This window comes from Macaca thibetana, chromosome 2 (assembly GCF_024542745.1).
Source record: "Macaca thibetana thibetana isolate TM-01 chromosome 2, ASM2454274v1, whole genome shotgun sequence".
Lineage (NCBI taxonomy): Eukaryota > Metazoa > Chordata > Mammalia > Primates > Cercopithecidae > Macaca > Macaca thibetana.
This window is the reverse complement of record NC_065579.1, coordinates 39,828,010-39,853,507: the sequence shown is the minus strand read 5'-3', so window position 1 is coordinate 39,853,507 and position 25,498 is coordinate 39,828,010.

The window sequence follows — 25,498 nt, the reverse complement described above, 5'->3', positions numbered from 1 at the left end:
AATGAGGATAACTTCCTAAGACTCAAAATCAAGAAGCCATTTTAAAAGTGAGAAAAATTGACTCCATAAAAATTAAAAGAGACTTTAGATAAAGAACATATAAAGCCAAAAGACAATGAAAAATCGGAAAAATATGTTACAAAAACATTTGTGATACATAAAAAGCTAAACTACTAATACATAAAGTATTTCTGGAAATCAATAAGAAAAAGATTATCGACATAGAAATAGGCAAAGGATAAGAACAGACCAGTCTTCCAAAAAGGAATTCAAACGACTCTTAACTATGTAAAAAACGCTTGATCCTACACACAATAATAATAATACAAATGAAAACTACATTCAGACATCCTATTTCATTTATTAGATTGGCAAAATCCAAAAGGTAGTAACACATTTTATTGGAAAAGCCATGGGGAAAATAAGCAGTCTCACAGACAATTGGTGAAAATATACATTGGAATACCTATGGAAGGCATTTTGGCAATATTCATCAAACTTACAAATGCATACAACTTTTGACCTAGCAATTCCAGTTCTAGAGATCTATCTTGTGGATATACTTGTACACAAATATGAAGTGTACTAGGCTCTTCTATGCAACATGTTTTATAATAGCAAAAGATTGTGTACTGCATAGTGCCCATCAATAGAGAATTGGTTAAATAAATATGGCATTCAAGGGAATGCTGTGTAGTTCTCAAAAAGAGGAGGCATTCTATAAAATGCTGAGGTAGCTGAAGAAGAATCCTAGTTTATATATTTTAAATGAAAAAATCTAGGGTAGAACAGCATATATTACATGCAACCTTTTATTTTTAAAAAGAAGTGAGAATGTATATTATTTTTTGTTTAATTATTTACAAAATACATTCTAGAAGAAAATACAAAAAAAACTAAGAATAGTTACACGTTTGGGATGATGATAAAGACCTGAGTGTATGGAAGATAATGAAAGGGAGATATTTGTGTGTGTGTATGTGTTGTGTATACACACACATATAAACATATATATGTATAATGTAAGTATTATCAATTCAAATCATATTTTTAAGAGAATAGACTGAGGATAGTGAGGCACAGAGAAGAAAGTTTTGCCTGAAGATGAAAAACTACATGGTTGCTTTATACTCTGAATATTTAAAAGAAAGCCTTCCTATGGACCACAATGAATAGCTCTCTCCCTTAAGATGTTAGGTTCTTGGTGTTTAAACGATAACTAAGTCACAGCAATTAATAAATGTGTTTCCCCATAAGGGTAAAAATATTATGATCTGTTATTTTTTTCCTCCAGCTCATTATTTACCCTATGAGAAAACACACAATAAAATAGTATATAGCAAATTTTTGCAATTCTAACCATGTATAGAGCTATGTATTTGTTGTCAAAAACATACTGAAAGATAATTAAGAATTTATCTCTTGAATTCTGACATAGAGGAAAGAACACTTTATATGAGGATATGAAGATAGGTGTGAAGATTCTAAAGGTAAATGTAGGTTAATTCTGAAAGCTTAAATATTCCTATTTCTGTAAAATTTTACTTTTGTATCTAATTATACTTTCTTTTCTTAGATGGAAGTTTCTCTTTCAGGGGTGATTTTGAACCGACTGTGAAAAGAAAGAAGGACTAGATAAGAAAGTCTTAATATTTCTAGTCCTGTGCAATAATTTGAAAAGAAATGAATAAATACACATATGTTCTTATGTGTGGGGCTGGGATGCAGGAGTATAGTTCACTATTAGAAAATATGTCAGTATATGAAGGAAAGACATTGCCTGGAGCTGAACTGTCAGCAGTGAACTACAGCTGGCCTTAAAGGAGAGACAAGAAGAGGTGGAAAGCAAACCCACAGGACCAGGCTGCTGCCATGAGGGGGCATCGTTAGTCTGGGACAGCTTGGTTGCTGCCTTTAATGACAGGAAAAATCAGAGTAGCTTCTGAGAGCAAGAAAGAAAAGCAGGGAGAAAGTTAGGCGTTATTGTACTCTAAAGTCAGGGTCCTATCTTCAAAGGGTATCTCCATTGGCACTAATAAAATGAAATTACTTAAAAGCATATATTTATTTAATAACAAAACTCAATGTGTGAATAAATATGTATTCTACATAAAAGAGAAAAGAGAAAATCTCACCAGTCAAAACAAATCACTGCTAAATTTTAATTGCATTGCCTCATACTGTGCTGACAGGAAAAGGCAGAAGGCAGTACATTGCTGTCAAATTATGCCAGAAACTGCCTGATTTCTGTCATAAAAGACAGATTATTTTTTTTAATGTGCAATTCAATTATTCAAAGTTCAACATGCCTACTATAGTACTCAATAAATGTTGGTTGACAATCATGATTTTCTGTGTTTCAGGTTTGGAATTTGGGGCTATTTTTAAATAAACCTTTTAAAGCATAGGAGCTTGTGTTTCGTTGTGATCTTTTGCTTCCTTATTTCATATTTAATGTAATCATTGTCCCTTGATTTTAAGCTGTGGTTATTTTCTGGGCTTATTCAAGCTCCATTAACAGTTTTGGAATATTGCTCTTTTATTGATTTACCCGAATCAGTATTTCTTATATATATCCTCAATTTAAAAGGTTGACAAAGTCTCCCAAGATATATCACAGCTCATTTAACCAGGATTTTAAGTGAAATCAAAGGTGGTTTTAGCAGCACACAATAGTCACAGGTATACATTTATCCTACAATATGTTAATGGGCAAGTGATTAAGCTGCAGATATCCTAGGAGTCCTCTCCATTATTTATATATGAATCTGCATGAGTTACAACTTCAGCTATTCCTCTCTTTCAACATAATGTTTCTCTATGCGTGGTTCTTATAGGCATGAAGCACACCTGGCCATTTCATACTATATGTATCTTCTGGATTTATCCCTTGTCACTCTACAATTAGGTTGCAGTAAAACTGGTGTTACATTTGCAGTATCTAAGTGATGCCAGGTACTTTAACTAAACTAGAGGTATAAATTACTCTGCACCAGCTGAAAACAGAGTCTGGCAGAAGAAAGGAAAGGATAGGATTATCTTTGAAATTCCTCACTTGCTATTTCTGACCTTTCCCACATCAACATTTTAAAGGTAATTTCTCTGATTGCACAAAGATAAGTAGTTCCACCAAGGTGGAGCTGATGATCTGAGGCAGTTTGGAGTAACATAGAGAAACTTTTGAAATATACTCAAAAGGATCATATTTAAGTATTCATCACATAACTATGTATTAAATATATATAATTTTACATTGTAAATACCTACTCTGTGACGTCCACAGTTTGAGGGGATTTCTAAACATTATCTCAAATCCTTGTAATACTGAGATTTGGACAATTGATAGATGGGGAAACTGAGACTTAGAGAGTTAGATAATTTCCCCCAGAGTGTCACTGTTATAAGGAGTGGCAAAGATTGAAATCCAGACATTTTTCATTCTAAAGCCTGAGGTATTGGCACTCAAACCATGTTGTATGAACATGGAAGATTACACTATTGACTTCAGAATTTGGGAAGATGTTTTCATTTCTTTGAAACAGCTTTACGTTTCGCCTCCCATCACCCGTCTCAGAACCACCATCAGCCTAATCTTGTTCCCCTTTATCTCACTTATGAATGGTCACACTGTGAGAAAGCAAGGAGCTTAAGACACCAGTATATCTGCATTAATATAGTCTCTATTACTTTGAAGGAGGTAGTTATCTCCTCAGAGCCTCATTTGCAAAATACAGATAAAAGCAAAGTGATCAGGGATATTAAATGAAATCACATTTGTGGATTGTAGTCCATCTTCAATAATGGTTTCCCACTTTCTTTCCTTTCTACAACAGTTGCCTTGATGGTATTTGGGGCACTAGGTTATTTTCCGCCCCTAGTCTCCACTCAACCTGCATCATCACGAAATTAAGTTATGTAATGTAAAGAACACTTGAGCAGCAGGTGTAAATTGGAGTGATACCTAATTTACTGAGTTTTGTGGCACGCTACATCACTTCTCTGACTGTTTACCAGATACAGACACTCCTCTGTAGCAAATAAATTCATAAATTTGTTTCTTGGATATCTTCCAGTAGGAGACCAATTTACATGGGACTCTCAAAATAACCACCACACATTCTCAAGGGTTCCTCAGAGCCACTTTTAGCAATCAAGAAACCAGGGCACCATGGATGAGGTCAGGGGTGGAAACTGGGCAGTGGAGTCACAAGAGGAAGCTTCCTCTGCTATTCAGGACTGCTAGGTTGCAAGGGGCCAGAACAATCCAAACCAACTATAAAACATGAACTAACAAAAGAGGGATTTATTATGTCATTAATTAAAGATGCATGTGTGGCTGGATAGGAGCTCAAAGGATATCTTTATGACCTTGTTTCTCCCTTCCAGGTCAGCTCTCTGTTGGCACAGATCTCAGAATGGTTCTTCCTCATTGGTGCAAAGTAACCACAGCAGTTCTTCTCATGCCTTTTCAGTTCAATGGAAGCAGAACACTTGTCTCTATTCTAGCATTCTCATAATTCATATATCATAACATGCTATGTACTATAAGGAGATTAAGCTTCTGATTAGGTCCACCCTTGACACAACCTGATGTGCTGATTATCTTGGGCCTGGATCACTTATTCTGTCCTGGAGACAAGGATCAAGTCCTATTTACACCTAGGAGTGAGGGATCTCACCAAAAATTAGAGATATTAGATACTATCCACAATGCTGTGCATCATTTAAAGTTTAGAAATGACTTTGTGGTACCTGGCCTATCCCTTCATTCAGAACAGTCATTCCTTGACTCCAGAACTATGGGAAAATGAATTTCTGTTACTATTTTTTTTTAAAGGACAAAAATTCTTCCTATAGCACCATTCTTGCTGTCTAACTTCCACATCCAGAGAAGGCAGTCTGTCAACTTAAATCTGTGTCCAGCTGGTGTCCATATGGAGTTCACATGGGGAAGAGTACACGGGATGTAGCTTCCTAAGTCAGCTCAGGTATTCCTGTTTCCAAAGCCTAGGAGAGCTTTCTGCACAGCCATCTGCAGGGAAACTGTATCAGGCAGACCTGTGTGGCCCAGACACCAAGAGACATCAGATAAGAAAAAGAAAAGCCCTTTCTCACCAACTATTTCAGGTTGGTGGAGCCTCCGGGTGGTGAAAATGAGCCAGCACTAATGGCTTTGCTAATCAGAAACAGTGACCGAGATAAAATCTTAATTTTCTATTCCCTAGACCTTGTAGTGTTGTATCATATATTCACGAACTAACAATTTTATAAAATCATAAACAATGGGAAACTAGGACTAAAAATGACCCTCCTTTACCTGGTGAAAAAGCAGAGACCCAGAGGGGAATAAATTATCACTTGGGATCACACAGCAAGTTGAATGACACATTCAAAAAAAAATTAAATCTAAATTCTATATTTCAAATTTTCTGGGGTAAGAAAACTATATTTATTTGTATATTTGCATGATGGTTTCATAGTCATAATTACATAAAATTATGATTTATTATAATTTTAGTGTAATAATGTGCCATTCCAGAAATACTTTAGCTAATTTGTCAACTTGGGGTTTCCTGGATCATGCAAGAAGTATAAATTTGAAACCCAAACACATCCTAAAACTTGGTGGCTTAAAACAATTACTTGTTTTTGCTACCTAGAGCATAGGTCAAAATTAACAAGTTTGATGTGGATTGTCTCCCTTTGATGTGGAAAGATTTCCTTTTTTCTAGTTTTCTTTTTGACCAAGGTGGCATTTGGAGGATCCTACCTCTTTGCAATCTTCTCACCCTGCCACTCTCCACCCTGCATGGACCTAAAGAGTTGCTCCCACATAGTGCCCATCTCCTTCTCTGTTTTCTATTTTCTTTTAAATTTTTGGCCTATGCAATTTTCTTTTACCTTATTTGAATCTCAAGTGTGCATTTGAAAGGCTTTTTAATTATATTTAATTGAAAAGTTTAGGTATTTTGTGTTGGAAGGATTTATCAGAATTTCAAGTCTGTCCACAGACAATATTTATTTTCACTCTCTTTATTTTAATAAAGTACAGTAATTAATACCAGAATCTACTGGGCATATTTTGTAATTGAGTGAGTCTTTCCTTTGTAAGGAAAAGTGGATATAGAAGAGTCATGACTGAATTATGTTCATCTGTGTTTGGAAAAGCTTAGGAGGCTGAGTAGGAAGAAACCTTGAGGAATTTTGAGAAACCCTCGAGAATGTGTGTTGGTTATTTTGAGAGTCACATGTTGTTCTCCTGCTGGAAGAGTATCCAAGAAACAAAAGTCCACAGGTCTTATTGGGGTACACTTTCTTGATCCCCACCTGTCCCCACAGAAATGGGCCTATATCAGATATCTATTGCTATATAACAAAAAAATCTCAAAAATCTCAAAAAGTAATTTCAAAAATCTAGTGACTGAAACAATTACTTATTTGCACACATTTCTGTGGGTCACAGTTTTGGTTTGGCTTAGCAGTTATGCTGGCCTCACCTGGAGTCACTCAGGTAGCTGCTGTCATCAGGCAATTGACTTGTACTGGGTGGTCTAAGAAGTGAAAACCAAAAATAAAATCTTAAATCCCCCCACAAACTGAATGGACTGCCTCTTGGCCAAAGGAACTTCAGGAAACCCAGAAAGAAATCTGAAAAACTGAATTTCTGGCCATGATGGGTAGGGAATTCACCCACTACCTGATGTTCATCTCCGATTAAATGATCTAGAGCAGAGGTTCTCAATTTTCAGCATTCACCAAAATTACCTGAAAGACATGTTAAAACCCTGATTGCTGGGTCCCACCTCCATAGTTTATGATTGAGTAGATCTAAGGTGGGACCTAAGAATTTGAATTTCTACAGCATTCCCAGATGATGATGATGCTGGTTGAGGACCACACATTGAAACCACTGACCTAGAGGCACTTCAGTTCAACCGTAAAAAACTAATCATCCTTTTCCAAGACATTCTTCCTGAATTTCATATAAAGGGAATGGCATGATCCAGGTGGTCAAATTAGAAACCAATTGGAATTAAGGATAATAAGCAGTGGGAGTATAGGATCAAGTTGTTCTGGTTACTGTTTCTTCCTTCTGTTTTCCCAGATGCTTCAGTCCTCATCAATTTCATTATCTATTAAACAGAGCCACCTTGTGATAACCTCTAATACATTTTGCCTTAAAATTATTTGATTTCCTCCCTTCCCCTGGCTGAATGAGAGGATTAAGTAATTTTGTTATGAACCTAGCATATTAATAAGAAAGCAGAAACAAGTTTTGCTACTGGAATGAAGATGTTTAATAAGGCCTGTATCCTTTGATACTTGTGAATGAAGTGTCAGAAGATGACAATGTCACACAAGGAGAAGATAGGAGGGCTCTTCCAAGTTTAAAGGTGAAAGTTTCACCAGGGAACCAATTTCTCCTGTCATTTCTTATAATAGTGCTTCATCTTCTTCCACATTTCAAGGGTTGTTACAGTGTTGAGGAGGGGTTAAACCTAGGAGTCTTGCTTTCTTGAATAAGGCTAGTTTAGACTTACTTTTACGAAGCTTGGCCGGAGACATCCATGCCTTACTGCCCATGATATCTAGCCAAGAAAAATTATATGAATCTCTCAGATTTCAAGAATCAGATTGATTCGTGAGTTTCCCAGCACTCTCACGTCTCCAGCAACAGAAAAGAGAGCACTGGATCTCTCTCACTGGGCTATTTCATCAGTTTCTCCTTAATTACTCCCTTATTTCTACTCCCCACCCCGCATCTGTCTTCTACTGGTCATCAGACTGTTCCACCTAAAACCCAGATCTGATCATGGCATTCCCCTACTTTAGAATTTGTAAGGCTAACCATTGCCTGCAGGAGAGCACGGCCAAGAGTTTGTTGTCATTGTTTAATGGAAGAGAAGCTGTGGCCACAGTAAAAGGGCCATTAATTCCATCCAAAGAATTAAGGCTTTTACCATATAGATAATAAGCCATAGAAGGTTTAAAACAAAGGAATAACACATGGGATTTGCTATTGTTTTCATGCTATTTTCACTCTGATATTAGTATAAAAGGTTAATTTGGAATGGAAAGATGAGGCATCAGAAGACTGGAGACAGGAAAATAGTTTGGAAGCTATTTTGTTAGCAAAAGTCAGAGATGATGAGAAACTGAATAGTATCTAATCTTTAAGAAATATTGCTGTTTTGGCTTTGGTGGTGGTGGTAGTTAAATGAATGAACCAATTTTGAAACTATGTAAATCTCAGCTGGCATGATTGTTGGGATGATGAAGATATAATAGCCTGGTTCTTCTCTGTACTCTTGACTGAGATAAGATCATCCAACTAACTATATTAGCATTTCATAAGCTGTTGGGAGAGCTTGGGCCATCAGCTGAGCTGAGCTTCCTAAGTCCCCCAACATCCAGGATTAAATCAAATGCATCACAGTGATCAGCATGGCCTTTGGGCTTGTCACACTTAACAGCATTTTTTACCTCTCTGTCCTGAGAATTAGATCTTCCCCATGAAGGCAATCATATGCATTTAACACTGGTATGATAAATTCCTTCTTATTTGGTTTTTAAAATTAAGGAAACGGAGTAAGGCAGCAATTCTAGATTGTGTGAGGAAATGTGATAATGATTGGCCTTGTGGGCTCTGGCTCATTTTCTCCTGCCCCTGACTCCCAGTACAAAGTTCTCTCTACTTTATCATGTTACAAGTGGTGGTGGGCATCTAAAATGAGTACAGCTGGGCAGAGGAAGCTGAAATAAAATGTCCTATGGGGAAATTTCTTGTTTTCTAACTCTCAAACTCTTAAGACAATTTTGTAATATAAAATAAATTAGATTAAACATTGAAATATTTGCCCTAAAGCAATTACAGAATACAAACAAAACATAAAAGAATAAAATATTTTAGCACCACCAGCAGAGCTCACAGAGGCCTCACCTACAGTACATACCTATTAAATATTAGAATATCTAAATCATGGATAGAAAATGTATAATAAATAATTAGGAAAATAACCTGAATAAAGCCCATGGCCCCATGTAGTTCATTCTTTGTACTATATAAACTGTTTTAAACTTTGCTAGGTATCTCAAAAAATGTCAAAGGGAGATGTGCAATTTAATTAAAGTATAAAAATTTAAACTTCTCTGTCTGCAGGACTGCGTTTCTCGGTGTCCTTCACATAGGGCACAGCTGGTCCTCAAGTATTTCTTTCAGTTTTGCTCTCAACATCCAACCTTTCAACATGCTCACTGATACCAAGTGACCATTATCTACAATCTATGTATCCCTCTCTCTGTCTCTTTCAAACTATGGTCTCTTTCAGGTCCTTATTAGGCTTTCCCTCTAGTTTCTCTGATTTCTTTAATTTAAAAAGATCTCTTGCTTTATTTTTTTTTACCTGGATTCTGTGCAACAAGGAAGAAAATTCTTTCTTCTCAGAAGCAAAAGGCAAAAGAGGAGACGGCAAGAAGCAATACAGTTATTTTTGTCCCTGTTATACATTAACATTTTTGTCTCTTATAGGAAAAACAAAGAGTAATATGAAATATATTATTAATTTTGACATCAGAATTAGGCAGTGGTTAGAAACATGAGCTCCAGAATCAGAAAAACCTGTGTTCCGATTCTGATTCTGCCACTTACTCCTTTCCTAGGTCTGGGAATCCACATTTGCAAAATGGCAATAAGGTATATGAGGATTGAATTGGATAATTTATGTAAAGCATTTAATATAGTTCCTGGCAAGTTTTATTATAATTATTCATTCTTATCTTGGGGGAAGATAGTCCCTAAGGAACAGGAATTCAGCCCAGAACAATCCTTCCTATTGGCACAAGACATTTAATAACCCAGAAAACAAGTTACTTCTCCATCCTCTCCCCCAGAGGAGTAAATGCCATTTTCTCCCTATGTCACAAAGTATTCCTGCCTTTTCTTGTGGTCACATGGCTCAGCATGGTTCCTGGCAACTCAATACACATCAATGAATTGATTAATGGACTAGTGAAGCAATGAATATCACAGGAACACCAGATACAAACAAGCTAGCAAAGAGCCTGCAAGTATTCCTAGGGACAGAATGAAGTGTGCGCTCCTCTTCAGTTACCCTTGGACCAACTATATCACAGTTTCTGACTGTGAGAAGCTCTCATGAATTGTCCTTCCTCATCAGTTGGCAAAGTAAGTGGTTCATTTGTTCGTTTGTTGAGCATTTTTTGCGCTCCCATTGAATGACAAACATTGTGCTGGGTACACAGAGGAAAAGACAGGGTCCTAACTTTAGGGATGTTTTCTTCAACAGGACAGGGACTATCATAGACCAGTACTTCTCAAACTTAAATGTGCAAACAAGTCACCCGGGGAGTCTTGTGAAAATGCAGATTTTGATTCTACAGTTCTAATAAGCTCCCAAGTTACATCCACACTGCTCAAACTGCCTCTAACTCTGCTACTCAAAGTTTTAAGCCTCAGTCCAAAAGATGTGTAAGTTGTCAATTTAAGGACTGTGGTGCCTGTTAATCTAGTCAAATTACGAATTAGCTCCCTCGTGTTATTTTGTAAAGATTCCCAGATCATATATACCTGGGTCCATCTGATGATTCTGCTGGATCTCAAAGGCAGGAATGAGAGCTGCATATGTGAGAATGTCCTTTAGTGTTAGAAGGGAGGAACCCAAAGGTATCAAGTTTGTTTGACTTGCCAAAAAACTTCCTGAAATCTCAGCAAATTCCCTATTATAAATGTTTCCCTGTCACTTCCCACAGTGCCCTGCTGAGGAAGGCTGGAGGTGGAGGAAAACCGTATGAAGAGCTTGGGTACAACAGGTACCATGCACACAACAGGTCTCCATGCAAACCAGATTGCACCTCTCCTTACCTATGTGACTTGGCACGAATCAGAAACCTCATGTTTTAGTCTCTAAATCTCTAAAATGGGAAGGCTTATCATTCCTAGCTCGTAGGCATTTTGTATTACGTGAGACGGTCTGCAGAAAGCCCCTTGAACAGGGCCTGCAGTGACGATTAAATGGTATGTGTTATTATTATTGTTAGTAGTAAAACTGAGAGCCACAATAAATATTTTTTATCAGTGCTTTGTCAAAGCATGCTGGAGAAAGATAAATCTAAATTAGACCTATTCTCTTACTCATGTAGTTTTAAATCAGATCCATAATGCTGTGTGAACACAGGTATTTTGTAGTTTGGTCTCTCTGTTAACACGAGAAAAAAAGATGATCAAAAAAGGAGAGAAAAAACAATCACTATTTGAAAGTGAATGAAGGGCGCCCCCCTCCTTCTCAGCCCTTTTTTCTTACTCTGACATCTCAGTGTGTTTTTTTCTTTTAGCTGTGAGTTCTGGGATAGGTGATAACTGCCAGTAATAGGATTAGCATTGATTTCTTTAACAAGAACAGAGATGTGGCAGTTCCAGCCATTTCCTGAACTGCCAGCTTTGAAATATCAAAAAAATAGAGAGAAGAAGAAAAAAGAAAGGAAATAAATAAAAAGGAAAAAATCTGTAGGGGGAGGAAATACAGCTTTTAGAGAAAAGGAAGTGTGTGTGAATCTGACCATGTGTGTCTGAGCATGGACATATGGACACCCGTGTGCACATAGAGGGATATTAGGAACACTCAGAACACATGCAGATCATGAGAATGTTTTTGTTGTTCTATGATAAAGGATCGAAAGCTTTGTTTCTGTTCTGCTTCAAAAAACGGTTTTAACATTCATTTGGCTTTCTTTTTCTTTCACTGTTAACACATTTACCAGTTGATCTTTCAGAGCTATCCTTGAATCCTGACTTTTATAACCTTGAAATTCAAACAAAGAAAATAAGTGTCTCAGAGAAAGACTGCAGTAGGCCCTGCCAGACTCCCCTCCAGAATTCCATTTCTTTGAGACTACAGGAGACCAAAATACAGGGTTACCATTTCCAAATCTCATCCAAGAGTCTCCTTACAAACAGCTGGTGGGCCCCCTGCAGGAGGGGACCCAGATTTTCACTTCCCAGCCAGGTGTTTGGGAGTCTGGCCCCTTTCCAAAATATGCCAAACACAGAGCCAAGCAAGGCACTGCCCACCATTTTCTGGTGCTAGAACCAAAGAGGAAAAAGCACCAGAACAAAGGGTGGGCTTCATCCACATTCTTTAGCTACTTTGAAAGCCACTAGGCCACGCATGGTGGCTCATGCCTATAATCCCAGCATTTTGGGAGGCTAAGGCAGAAGGATCCCTTGAGCCTAGGAGTTCAAGGCTGCACTGAGCTGTGATTGTGTTACTGCACTCCAGCCTGGGTGACAGAGCAAGACCCTGATTCAAAAACAAATACATAAATACATAAATAAGCAAAACTAGTGTAAAGTAGGGTAAGGTCAAGACACCAAGTCAACACATCTGTCAGTTCTTGAGGCTCAAAATTTAGAAATGGGCAATTTGCTGGAGGAAAGAATTAGAGGAAGGGGTAGCGAAAGATGGTTCTCTTGCCCTGGATGTCTTTTGGGTTGGATGTGTATCCAAATCACTACAGTGAATTCAAAAAGAAAAGGAAACTAATCAGTTTAAGGAAGAAACCCATTAAATCAGTTGATTGAGGATTTTACATAGCAGATTATTTTATCAGTTATGACATCACTTATGATGATTATCTTTATTAGCTACTATTAATTGAGTAAGAATTACACACCAGGAACTGTATGAAGTCCTCTGTAATACACTCATTAGCTCTTTTAGTCCTCACAAGAAGAGAGAAACATCAACCTCATCTTACAGATCAAGAAAGTTAAACTCAGATAAGTTAAATGACTTGCCCAGCATCACACAGCAATGAAGTAACAAAGCCTGCATTTAACGCCAAATCTGAACAATTCCAATGTCTAGTGTCTCTTTAATTCTACTGAGTTCGCAGTTAAAACTCTCTCAAACTACTATTCCTGTAAGGGTACTACATTTCATTTTCTAAGACACTAGTGAGAGTTATTTCCCTGTATTTATTTATTCATTCACTCACCATTCAATCAACATTGGGCACCTGCTGTATGTCATCAACACAGCTAGGCCACTGAACTCAAGATGAATTAGTCAAGGTCCCTGAAAAATGCTCAGAGCTACATAGAGCACACTGACCCAAGAAAAGGTCAGAGCAGAAAAGAACTCCCTCACAAAGTAAAAAAACTACCTTCACAAAGATGAGATTCTACCTAAACTTGAGGGTTGAAAAAGGAATTTATAGAATATACATGTCATAAGTCATTTCTTAGCTGGCTGTAAGCAGCAACTTCGAAACTTCCAAAGACAAAAGTCCTACTGCACCACGTATAGACAACATCTTATCAACCAGTTGAAAAATCAAATATTAACTTAAGCAGTTATTTTATCAATATAAATTGTTAAGTAATTATTTTGTTACTTATTCTTGCCAAAATGATATATATTTTTTTCAAGATAGCATTTATTCTTTTCTTTCTGATTGTGAAGGTAATGCTTGTTCTTTGAAAAAAGAATAGAAAAATAGTATCAGTTAATATATATTATCATACACATGAAAATTTAAATTATTAATAATCCTACTACCTAAAGTCATCTATAAACATTTTAGAGTATCTTTTAAGTATATTCCTATATAGTTAGCTATTTTCCCATAATATTAAATTTATAATATGTATATGGCTTTTTGGTGTTTTTACTCATTTCTGACTTCACAATGACTCTTTAGCATTTTCCTGTGTGGTTAAACATTCTCTTACAGCATAACTTCTGACAGCTCCCTACCATCCCACCCACTATATGCCTATTCTATTTCTTCTCTGTAGAACATATAGATAGTTTCTGTTTTGTGCTTGTTTGTAAATTACACCACAAAGAATTTCTTTGGACATAGATCCTTGTTTGCATCTTTAATTATTTCCTAAAGATAAATTCCCAAAGGTATTATTACCTCATCAAAAGTTTAAAACCATTTTAAAGTTTTTGGCATTTATTATTTCTAAATGTATCTTCAGAAATATAGAATCAATTTAGCTTCCCACAGAAGTGCGTAAGGGTGCCCATCTGCTTCTCACCAATACTGGATATTTCCATTTAAACCACTTTAAAAGTATTTCCCAATTAAGTAGACAGAAAATTGTATCTTGTTTTTATTTGCTTATCACTGAATACTGATGATGTTAGGCATTTTTCGGACATTTATTATCCACTTGTATTTTTTCTTTTGTCATTTATTCATGTCTTTTGCCCATTTTTCAATTGCTAGGCTTATCTTCTTCTTATTGATTTGTAGGCGTTCCTTACAGATTAAGGCTATTAACCCTTTGTCTGTCAGAGGTGCTGGCACAGTCTTAAACACCAGCTCACAAGTATCATAGTTTCTATTATTTAAAATTCAACTCAGACTTCCCCAAACCTAAAGAAGCCAGCCACACTCTGTGCCTTGGCTCTGAAGCACACACAGACTGTTTTTCCTATGGCTCTCCAGGCCTGCACATACACTCTGGAGCAGATAGTTATTTGCATCTTAGTTTGCTCATTGTTTCATTTGTTCTAAGCTTGCCCCCATCCTACACCAACTGTTCCAAAACTGCTTAAAAACTTCGTTGAAGATAATAAACTGTCCAAATCATCTCTATCTCCTTTCTATCTCTATTTAGCAGTCCTTTTTGTTTTTGTTTTTGTTCTGTTTTGTTTTCGTCTTCACACTGTTCACTCTCTAGCCTGTATACCAGAGATCATGATTTTCAAGCATATCTCTAGGAATTAGGCTCTGATTTTTGCGTAATCTACAATTTTAAAGTAGGATCTTCTAAGACTGGCATCAGAGACACAAAAATGTAAGAATGATCACTCTCACGAATAACATTCATTTCTTTATTAGCCTAAATTATACCACCTGTGACTTCTCAGAAAAAAAAAAACACACAAATATTTTTCTCTCTTATAGAGAAGGAGACAGGAAGATATGAGTGGCAATGCCTTGTGGTGATTGTGACTTTCCATGAACTCTCTCTGATCCCCTTGTTAGGGTGATAAATAGAAAGAATGGGAGATGATCCTACTTAATAATGGCCCAATCACTTTGGATTATTGCTGCCAAATAAAATACAGGTCACCCAGTTAAATTTGAACTTCAAATAAAAGTAAATAATTTTTAATAGAAGTATCTTTTATACTTCTGAAATTCAAATTTAACTGGTGTTAGGTATTTTTACTTGCTAAATCTGTCAACCCTGAGTTGGAGAAAAGCCCACTGGGAACTGGGAATTTGTTCAGGAGATACCTATATAGACTTACCCTCTGAGGAAGATTAAGAAGGGAATTTAAGTTAAGAGTGAGTTGAGACAGAGGCTATTGGAACTTATGTATTGGACCTATTGGCAGACATTACATTTAAAACAATCTCTTTTTCCTAAAGGGAGAAACTGTTGTTACAGAAGGAAATGAAGAAAGAAGAAAGAAAGAAAAAAGAAAGAGAGAGAGAGAAAGAAAGAAAGAAAGAAAAAAAAAGAAAGAAAGAAAGAAAGAAAGAAAGGAAGGAAGGAAGGAAGGAAGGAAGGAAGGAAGGAAGGAAGGAAGGAAGGAAGGAAGGAAGGAAGGAAGGAAGGAAGGAAGGAAGGAAGGAGGGGAGGCATCCTCAAGGTCCAAAGCAAGACAGGACTATGAAAATGACTCCCTGTAGGACCGAGAATATATTCCTAGAAACTTGCTCAACATTCTTATTGGATACAAGATTGAACCTTAATGGAAGAGAAACAGAAACTCATAATGCACAAACGAATCCAGAGGAGATAAAAAGGGAGATAGGTGAGGTGAGAAATTATTGAAAAGCTATCAAAAATTAATTAGCAGCATTTTCTCCTTTGACACAATAAAAAGTAGAACTATTTCTTTTAAAATATTAAGTTATTCATATAGAAGGAAAACTTGAGAAGCTCTCCTAGAATGTGGAGGAAGCACAAAAATTTTACATTTTAAATTTCAAAAATAAAAAATAACTAAAAGACTATAATCGGATTGTCTGTAACACAAAAGATAAATGCTTGAGGGGATAGATACCCCATCATCCATGATGTGATTATTACAATTGCATGCCTATGTTAAAACATCTCATGTACCCCATAAATATACACACCTACTATGTACCCACAAAAATAAAAAATTTTAAAAATGTAGAGGAAACATGAAAAATAAAAGAAAATAGAAAATTACTATTCCTTTGAAGCCAGAAATTGAATAAGCAACATCAGAATCATAAGTGTTATAGGAATAATAGAAGCAGCTAACATAAAAATAGAGTTGAAGTTTCTGGCTTCAGGTAAGATGAAGCAAGCACTCTCTACCTTGTTCTCCCACTGAATGCAGCTTTACAACCTGGACAATTGCATGGAGAAGCCATTTAAAAACTAAATAGTAGCAGGTTGACCAGAATCAAAGAATCACTGAAGAAGCAGTGAAGTTATATTTTTGTTCCACTGATTTCCCCCCATCTCATCTCAATTTAGTCCAAAACCTAAAAGTGGACACTCAGGTACAGAGAAACCTCCATGAGTAGCTCTCTAGTTCTGGCTCCAGGAGTGGAAAAGGGAACTCTCAATGTTCAGATAGAGTGTGGAAATCCCTGCTTTATTTTTCCTCTTTCTATTCTTGAGCATCTCTGCCTCCAAGGAAGCCCATGTTGGCAGCAGCAAAGGCAGCAACAGAAGTCCTTAGGAGCCAAAACCGAGAGGATGGTAATCTTCTCCTACTAATGGTGGTGTGTTCCCAAGAGGATGGGACAAACTCCCAACATCTCTCTCTCTCTCTCTCTCTCTGTCTCTGTCTCTGTCTCTGTCTCTGTCTCTCCAAGGACCCCTCTCCCAGCTTGTCACCTGGTTCTGGACATAGGAGCAGTATCATAGGAAGGCAGCAGACAGGATAACTAAAGCCCCAGCTTTCTGGGTGCAGGACTGAATAAATGAGCCCCAGAGAACAAGAAAGTACCAGAAAGATGGCCAACACCGAGGAGCTTGGGAAAGCAAACCCATATAGTTACTCACCTCTAAGCATGCTTGGATCTAATTCTAAACAGCATACCAAAGAATTTGGGAATTGGACAGATAGACCATCACCTAGACCTCGGATTAGCCTCTGGGTGGCACACACATAGGTCAAATTCACTAAAGGCTTTGATATTTTAACAAATATTGAAACCACAACCTACAGAAGGTAGATTGGAACTAACAGCCTGAATCTATCCTGAACCTTGTAATTGCCTGCAAGAACAAAATATTGGCAATCTCCACGGGATTTACGAAGAGTCACAGAGTCTTATATTCAAAACATCTAGGATACAATGCAAAATTATTCAGCATATGATAAACAAGGAAAATCTCAAAGACATCAAAGACCCCGACATTAAGATGACACAGATGTTGGAAATACCTGACAAAGCCTTTAGAGCAGCTGCTTTATGTTTTTTAAAAAAGAATCTCCAAAAACTAATCATAGTTTTCCTTGGAACAAATGGAAAAATAAAAAGTTTCAGCAAAGAAACAAGATACAAAGAAAAGCCAAATGAAAATTTCAAAATTTAAAAATAATATAACTGAAATTAAAAACTCACTGAGTGGGTTCAGTAGCACAATGGAGATGACATAGTAAAGGGTCATCAAACTTGAAGACAGTTCAATAGAAATTATCTAATAGGAACAACAAAGAGAAAAATAGATTTAAAAAAATAAAGAGAACCTCAGGAGATTTGGGACAATAATAAAAGTTCCCAGAGGAGAGGAGAGAGAGTGAAGTGTTAATAAAGGAATAAAAGAAAACCAGATAAGTGAAGAGGCACACCATATTAATGGATTGGAAGATTCAAATAACAAAGATAGTAATCTGCCCCAAAATAGATTTAACACAATTGTAATCAAATCAAAATCCCAGTAGTCATCTTTGTAGATATAAACAAGCTGACTCTAAAATATATTTTAAAAGGCAAATATTTCAGAATAAATTTTAAATTTAAAAAAAATGAATCTGAAGGGACTCATAGTAGCCAATTTTAAAACTTGATACAAAGCTAGAGAAGTCAATACAGTGCCACAGTGGCAAGGAGATAAACATAGCTCAATTGAACTGACTAAAAAGTCCAGGAATACACTCAAACAAAGAAGCTAAATTGCTCTGGTCCCACCTAACAAATCTTAAAAACAAGACCTCAAAAGATCAAACTGTTTAACTGATCTGAATCTCAAACAAAATTTAAGAATATGTCTAGCACTGAACAAGATAAAATACATAATGTCTGTCATCAAATCAAAACTTACCATGCATGAAAAGGAAAAATTATCATGTATTCAGGAAAATACAACTCAAATGAGGAGAAAAATTAATCAATCAACACCAATTTATACCGATCATAGACCCTGGAGTCAGGAGTAAAATACATTAACATGGTTTTTAAACATCAAAAACCTAAGTAGAAACATAGAGAATTTTTTAAAAGATCCAAGTCAGATTTCTTAGGATAGTAACTGCAATGTCTAAGATCACAGGAAGAGGGCGAGAGGTCAGGGGTAGGGGGATTAACAGCAGAAGAAAAGATTAGTAGGCTTAAAAACATAACAGTAGAAACTATTCCAAATGAATACAAAGATAAAATAATAATAATTTTGAAAATGGCATCAGTGAGCTGAAGGACACATTCAGGAGCCTATTCATATGTATAACTGGAGTCCATCAAGATAGGAGTGGGAGAAGAGAAAATATTTGAAGATATAGGGTCTGAAAATTTTCCAGATTTGATAAAAACTATAAACCCACACATACAAAAAGCTCAATAAATCCAAGCACAAGAAACATAGAGAAAACTACATCAAGTCACTTCATAATCAGATTGCTGAAAACTAATCATAGAGGAAGTTTAAAAAAAAAAAAAAGCCAGAGGGAAAAAAAATCACATACAAAGGAATAAAATTAAGGATGACAGCAGATTTCTTAACAGAAACAATATAAGCAACAAGATAGTGCATCAATCTTTAAAGCACTAAAGGAAAATAAATCTACTTAGAATGCTATATCCAGCAAGAATATCTTTCAAAAAAAGTGGATTTGAAAAAGGGAAAATAGGAAAAACAGATAGTTGAGGGAAAAAAGGCTGAAATAATTAATAGCCAACAGATCTGCACTACCAAGAATAAAACTGTGAAAGAAATCCTTTATACAGAAAGAAAATAAACCACATGGAAAGATGAATCTGCACAAGAAATAAAACACATATGTCCACACAAATATTTGTGTATAAATGTTCATAATAGCTTTATTTGTAATAGTTGAAAACTAGAAACACCCCAAATTTCCATTGGCAGGTGAATGGATACATACACACTGATATATTTATACAATGAAATATTACTTATAAAGAAATGAACTAGTGATACACGAAACCACATGAATGAATCTCAAAATAATCATGCTAAGTGAAAGAATCAAGACAACAAAAGAGTAAATACTATATAATTACATCTATATAAAATTCTGGATAATATAATTGATCTGACTGGAGATGGGGACAGGGTGAGGTAGGAAGGCATGAAAAGGAAAAATTTTAAATAGCCAGAAAGAAACATTTGGAGAAGAAGGATATAGTCATTATTTTCATTGTGGTGGTATTTTCATGGGTATATATGTATGTCAAACTTATCAAATTGTGAGCTTTAAATACGTGCAGTTTATTGTATGCCAATTAAACCTCATAAAGCTAGTTTTAAAAAAGAGAGAGAGGTCTCATATTTCCCACTGAGTGGTGGATTCTTAGTCATTTCCATTTAACAAAAAACTGACATTGAGATCATCAAAATTTGCCCTAAAGACGTAGACATGTCATCATGCAAGTTCCCTGACAAAGAAAATGACTATTCTATGCTGTTCTGCTTTTTTAAAAGGTAGTAGAGGGGAAAAACATTTTATTCAGTAATTTTTCAGGTATAGAACCCCAATTGTATAACTATAGTACTCATTTTTAACCAAGTTGTTAACTAAAAATAGATCACTAGCTAAACTTTTCATAATTATGAAGCATAACAAAAGTCTATCTGAACTCTGCAACAAATTTGTGATTAGAGTATTATTAGACCCCTTCTATGAATGATTAAATAGAGACTCAGAGAGGCTACGTTGGCAAGTTAGCCCAAGATCATACAGCTGGTAAATGGCAGTCAGAATTCTTATAACAGGCCTCCATACTCAGAATTATTTTTTCCTACCCAACAAATTGCCGACTTTACCTATTGATTAGAATCTCTCCTCCAAGACCTGTGATAGCAAGGCCATCACCTTCGGCCAAGCATTTCAGTATACTCACTGAAGTTTTATGTTCCTGGCATTCATGGGGGAACAATTAATCCACTACTTCTCTCGTAGTAGATATAGCTGTACCTCATTTGGCTCTACTTCCACAATGTGTCCCAAGTCTCTGTTTCCAGTATACCACCCTAGTTCAAGCACAATCATCACTTGCCTGCATGACTTATCTTTGTCTATGACATGACTTGCATGTTTTTTTCCTGATTAGTCATTTGTCTTTTTTTTTGAGATGAAGTTTCATTCTTGTAGCCCAGGAGGGAGTACAATGACACAATCTTGGCTCACTGCAACCTCTGCCTCCCAGGTACAAGCAATTCTCCTGCCTCAGTCAATTCCATGCCACTCACCCACCACCATGCCAGCCAATTTTTGTATTATTAGTAGAGATGGGATACCCACCACCATGCCAGCAAATTTTTGTATTATTAGTAGAGATGGGTTTTCACCATGTTGGTTAGGCTGGTCTCAAACTCCTGACGTCAAGTGATCCATCTGCCTCGGCCTCCCAATGCTGGGATTACAGGCATGAGCCACTGAGCCCGGCCTGTCGTTTGTCTTTAAACTTACTATGTTTTGGAGTTATATTTCTTCCTTTTCATCCACAAGTATTTTATTCTTACACAGTCAAATTTATCAATATTTTCTTTTGTGGCTTTTGGATTTCAAGTCATATTTAGAAAAACCTTCCCTAATTGTTGATTTTGAGTATATAAACCTGCAAGTCTGAACAGGATCTCAAAAGGGCATTCCATTTGTTACAGACAAATTGCAAAGTGTGCCACACTGCATCAGCACTATCACATGTAAGTAAAGCTGGCACCACAGCGGCAACACCATGCTGCTACCCCAACATGTGCTCTCAGTTATCTCCAAAGTTGGATGTTTACATACAGCTTATGTTTTAAGACTCCTTAACAAACAGAGTTGCCCCAAAGGATACACCTATATTCCAATGTCTCAACCTTCAAACTGAACTTTAAGAAGCAATTTTCAAAATCCAGTAGACTCTGTAGAGCATGATTCTTGTGTATAGGTGATCAAACCTTAAGCTGCCATCATAAATCTTTGACTTTAAAGGTACTTCAAAGTACTTGAATACATAGGCATTTATCTATAACCAGAAAACCCCACTATTATTAAGTACATCAATTTTAAGATGTTCTACCTAATTCTTTCTTTCTTTCTTTTTTTTTTTGAGCCAGAGTCTCACTCTGTCACCCAGGCTGAAGTGCAGTGGCACAATCTCGGCTCACTGCAAGCTCTGCCTCCCAGGTTCATGCCATTCTCCTGCCTCAGCCTCCCGAGTAGCTGGGACTACAGGCACCCGCCACCACGCCCAACTAATTTTTTTGTATTTTTAGTGGAGACAGGGTTTCACCATGTTAGCCAGGATGGTCTTAATCTCCTGACCTCATGATCTGCCCACCTCAGCCTCCCAAAGTGTTGTGCTTACAGGTGTGAGCCACCGCGCTGGACCATAAATAGCTAATTCTTTACAGAAAATACATAATATCTTGATTCAAGCAAACTAAAAAAAAAGTTAAAATGTGAATATGAACTAAATATTTCATAATATTAGATTTTTGTTCGTTTATTTAATTTCTGAGTGGTAGTGGTAATATGGGTTTTTTAAATAGTTCTTAGCTGGTGGAGAAATATACTAAAATATTTATGGATAAAATGATATAATGTCTAGGATTTGCTTAAATATATCCAGAGATGGATGGACTTAAAAGGATACACTGTAAGTTAGTTTTTCTGTTACTTGCAGTTAAACACTTTCTAGCTGTTCTAATCTGTTATATAACATTTCATGTATAATAAATTTATGTTCTTCTCTGTGAAGCAATGCTAACATCTGTTGCTAACTGAAAATTTTCATTAATTTGAACTGGAGAACAAAATGCCATTTAAAAAAATTCTACCCATATTTTCTCAGCACAGTTGGATTATTTCACCAAAGTATCAGAAAGCTATTTGACACTAGTTTTAAAGTAATCCTTACAAAGTGAAATGAATTATTGTTGAATTAATAAATTCATTAATTAAAGACTAATTAATACTTTTTTTCCGGCCCTACTTCCACCACTGCCAATTGTACTTTTTTTTAAGCTCATGACTTCTGTCAGTCATGAGTCCCAGCCTCCCTCGGTAAAATGGCAAATGCACATATGTCAAGAGCTCTAACAACTGGCCAGACACAGGACATAGTTCCATAGCTGAAACTGCTCTTCTTCCCCCAAGGCCAGCTAAATTCAGTCTTAAAGGTCAGGTCAAAGCTTCATGCTCTTCAAGAAGTCTCCCTAAACTGGGCAAGATGCAAGACTTCCCATCTATTCCAAATGTAATCAGTTCCAGTGTGTATTCAAATAGAATTTTAGCTACATGTCAAAACTAAATATCACCCAATACTCACAGTAGGGAAAAGCCATCACCAAACTGTTTGTTATTTATTTTCACTTAAAAGTTAAACATCTGTATGTTTCAAGTAAAACAGCATGACTTGATTGAAAGAAATAGTGCTATAATGGACATGTAGCAGAGTATCTAGCACATTTGTAGGTATTTAACAAATATTTGATAAATTAATTTATTAAATGCACTAATTAATAGGTATTTAGAGTTCACAACAGATTTCATTTTATATCAGGAGCTTCTTTGGCAAAGCTCCTTTGCCAAGTGTTGACCGACACTTTGGTAAATAATAGTATCTACCTTGTAGGGTTGTAGTGAGGACTAAAAGAAATTACAATATGCTGACAGGCGCAGGCACAGTAGTCCTTTTTTATTTATAGGGGATACATCTCAAGATATGATCTGGATTTGGTCCAGTCCAACAAATACTTTGGGGAAAATCATTTTCCCCCATAGAGTCTCTGTTTTCTCATCTGCAAAGTTGAAATAATGCCTACTTCATTGTAAAGTATTAAATGACATAAACTAAGTAAGAACACCTTTCCAATGTAAAAATGCCTTGCACGCTGGATGTTGTTATTCATTTTGTATCAATAGCTTCATTCATTCAGAATACACTCGGTTCATTTTTGCCTGCTCTAGGAACTGTGCAAACTCTAGAGGCAAGATATGGGAATTAATAATACACAGTAGCTACAGTTTAATACATTTTTATTTAGTTTTATTTTTAGAGACAGGATCTCACCATGTTGCCCAGGCTACAGTGCAGTGGCTATTCACAGATGTGATTATAGAGCAATACAGCCTTGTACTCCTGGCCTCAAGCAATCCTCCCACTTCAGCCTCCCAAGTCGCTGCTTTTAGAGGTGCAGACCACCATGCCTAGCAATACATATTTTGTTCAGTATGTTATTTGTTGACTGATAAATTAATATTGCTGATAATATTTGGACTGGAGAACTTAGATCCAATTTGAAAGATATATAATATGCTGTATTTCATGTCATCATGATAGGCGTATGTCTTCCTCTCCTCTGTGCACTCCAAATGAGTGCTCTCCTCTATCATAGCACTGAACATGCTGTACTGTCATCATGAGTTTACTTCCTGTAAACTCCTCACTCTAGACTGTGACTTCCTTGCAGGTAGACCTATGGTTGTTTTTTTCTTTGTATCTTCAGTATTGCACAGAGTATTGCATAAAGTAGGTACTTGGTAAACTTAGCGTTCTTACTAGCTAAGAACAACCGACTGAGCATGGACGTGGGGGAGAAGAAATGTCACAATTCAATTAAATCCTTCAACCAGAAACCTTGTGAACAACGTTCTCTTTTGTACTAGCACATGGGTGTGTATCACCGCTCCTTACATACACAAGTATATACGTTTGCACGTAGGCTAACAGGTCAGCCCTTGCTGGGGACATTACATTTTAAAATATTAGGTAGCCATTTAGTAAATGACAACTTCTGATGTCCTAAACTTCCAGGAAGGGTTAGTATACCTCAAAGAAATAATCAGTGTAACCTTCCAACCAGTAAAATCAAGCCCCTTATATTCTGTTTAATTTCCTAGGAGTTTTTATATACATATATATGTTCAACACACATAGCCCCTCACACATATACCAGCACTATATTTTTTTACAACATAGGGTTTTCTAGGATTGAGTAGTTTTAAACAACAGTATTTTATTATTTTAAGCACACCCACTGTAGAAACATTCTCGGGGCTCACAGCTTCTGCTATTGGAACATTTGTTTTTTATTCTGAATATTTCAGCACATCTATTTACCTGGCACTATATTTAGTACCACAGTGCCAAGATGGCATATATAAAGATTCAATTGCAATTCCCATCTGATGTCCCTTCCCTCTCCTTTTTACCCCCTTTTTTATGTCCACACTCTGAATTCAGCACAAAGTTGGTGTGTTTAATTTAAAAAGAAGTAAAACGCTCCAGGAGACGCCTCAGACCACTGCAAATCACCTACTTTATAGAGGCAGTAAAATTGTGTATCGGATTAGAAGTGATGCTGATCTGAAATTTATGATAACTTTTAATGGCATTATAATTTTTTTCCCTGTGCGCTCCATAACTGCGTCGTTTCAATGCACAGTGCAGTGAGATGAAATTTGTAAGGGAAGAACATTACCCAGGCAAGCCCAAGGAAAAAAAAAAGCCAGTGGAATAATGTAACAGCCCCACACAGGCAGATGCAAGCTATTCTTTCCATGCACTATGGAAAGGCAGAGGCACAAACTCCAAAACGACTCTTTGAAATTAAAGTCAACCCAGGGCCCAGAATTTGTTGATAAAACTAGGAAATGTGGCAGAAACTACCTCCAAAGAAACCTAGTGTAGGTGTCTTCCTGGTACCACCCCACCACTTCTGGGACTCTTCACATCTTTCAGCTGAGAGATTCCCACTTGGGCATCCTGAAGTAGTTTTCTGGAACAAACAGCTCTCCCCCAGGCTAGGTTTATTGCATAATTTTCCTTGGGACAGTTTAACTCCCCTTTTGTTCCAAAAGATTATAAAGGGACATTCTTGGTGTCACAGGCTGAAAAAACTTGTAAAGCACTGAGAAGTGCAACTGAGAAAATGATGTTGAAGGAGAGAAAACAGGGACTCAGTAACAGAGGGAGAGAGAAAAATAGGAGAACAGAATAATCATGTTCATATTAGGCTCTAATTTAAAATATGAGAGGAAATCTCTCCAAAAAAGCCACCAAAGGGGAAGCC